This window comes from Etheostoma cragini, chromosome 5 (genome assembly GCF_013103735.1).
Source record: "Etheostoma cragini isolate CJK2018 chromosome 5, CSU_Ecrag_1.0, whole genome shotgun sequence".
Lineage (NCBI taxonomy): Eukaryota > Metazoa > Chordata > Actinopteri > Perciformes > Percidae > Etheostoma > Etheostoma cragini.
In genome coordinates this window covers 17,693,056-17,695,373 of record NC_048411.1, presented here as the reverse complement: position 1 = coordinate 17,695,373, position 2,318 = coordinate 17,693,056, and positions in this window count along the sequence as shown.

The window sequence follows — 2,318 nt, the reverse complement described above, 5'->3', positions numbered from 1 at the left end:
GGGGGGGTGAGAGAGACTTGTATCAAATCCTACCATTTTGTAGCTCTGGATGGAAAGAGGTAAAAGGACTACCACATGCACAGAGAAAGCCCGCACAGTTCTTTGGTTGCATTCCATAAAAAGTCTTAAAGCTACTGTTTTGGGTTTGATTCTGCGGTTAATATCATTCACATCAGCCCAGGCACAACTGCAGATGCCAGATTTGCTTTTTCCTCACACACATTTCTTCCAGGAAAAATTACTTTCCAGGCTCACATGAATAAAAACTGTGATATAATCTTTTACAAAAATCAATCATAGCATACTGGAAGCGGTAGGTAAATGCAAATACTGAACTATGAACACAGCGTGCATAATTCATTATGAAACGGCAAACTGAGAAATACATTAAGACATGATGCTAAATAGAACTAAAGCAGTTAAAGCTTATATAATCAATAATTGGTTCATTCAACAGTTGCCAGCAGCTGTTTTCAGCAAAAAGGGTCTTAAAAAAACCTACTGTATGCTACCTCCTCATTATCCAGACTGCACACACAGTGGAGCATTTAGCATTTAAAGAACCAGATGTATCCAGGAGGAGGTATAGAACAACAAAGAGCTCAATTGAAAGAAAATATTCAATCTGGCCAGAAACACACACCCAAATTCTATTGCATCAGCAAATCTGCACCTATGCACACCACGACCATGCTGAACATTTGACCGAGCATGCAAGTTTGCTGCCCCTTCAGGATAGTGTATGTCTGCTCCATTAGTGAGGCCAAAGCCTCCAATTTTCCAGACATGCAGTGTTCTCTAATAACTCTGCTAAGATTTACTGCACTGTTGGACAGGTAATTGTCAATCCTGCTCCAGTGATTATTCTCAGACACAACCGATGCTGTGTAGGATTGGTGGAAACAAAGTCATTTCTTAAGCCGAAGCTAGAGTGCCTTAGGCTATCCCAAAAAACAACCAATGTGGCAAATAGTGACATTACTACACCATAAGTTAAAATGAAATTAGGTTGTATCTGTATATCATTTCCCCCCTATCAAAACTATTTAGTGGTTTCTGTGTTGCAGAAATGTAATATCTAAGAATTAAGATTACAAATCAAGGATTACTAATGTTTTGAAAACACTATACAAATATATTTTGTATTCTTATATATAATAGACCATGTCTGTAAAACAGGGACACGATGGTGGAAGCTGTGCACAAAACTTAAAAACAGGGACACCAAACCACACTTGTGTATCTTGTTTTCAACCAGATGCCCCGCTAGCCCCTGTCTGTAATCACACGGTTGTAAAATGACTTTTTAAAGTTCAAGTTGTTCGTTGAGTGTTTTTCTACAGCTGTTCTCTAATCTGGAGACGTTTACATGACTTGTGTTCCTCAACTTCAAGATACACTTTAATACACAAATACCTTTAGTAAAATCCAAGCCGGCAAGTCGCAACTGGCTGAGTGCAACACTCATGACACTTCATTCACATGCCTGGAATGGGATGAGATGGAAATATCATGGTCATAAATAGTTTTGCAACACAGAGATAAAGGGAAAGCCAAAAACAGCCCTGCAAGTGTGTTGATCCTCCCACGCAGCGGCTATGGAGTAACTGTGAGGACAGGACATTGAATGACCTGTTGCGTAATGATTTGACTCTGTAGAGGGACAAAAATCAACTCTCACCAATGGAATGCTACATTTTAGACAATTTCAACAACACTTTTAAATCATTTATGGCAGGTATTCTTATTTCCAAAAGAAAAAAACTGATAAAACATCTTGCAGTAATTGTAGCTGATCTAAGAACTCTTCAAGAACTCTACTTAAGCAGCAACAGTTGTAGCAATAACCGATTTCCTGCCTCTGATAAGGAGTCAGACACTACACGGATAATCAAACAAATCTGAGACGTGAACGTAGAGTTAATTGCAGGGTGACATCACTGAATACAATCCCCCCTTGCAAACACAGGATTACCTCACAAGAAAAGAACGGGTCTTTCCAATTAAACTGAAATACTCCAATAAAGACATGTTCTGCCACTTCTAAGAGTCAGTCAGTGTGCAGTATAGTTTTTTAGCAGAAGACATTTGGTTTCCTAAAAGACACCATCCCACGCTATGAGCACTGTTTGTCTTGGCAGAACCTTCATTTTATCGCCAGTCCAACATTTTCTGCTTTGGCTCCATTTGACAGTTTATAAGTGTCTAGCATGTATTGGATCAGGGTTTTTCTTCCTGGAACTGAGTGCGCTGGTGGCTGACTTCCAGAGCGACGTAACCTCCAGCAGTGTGGCCCCAGGAAATGGGGTGGTACTGGA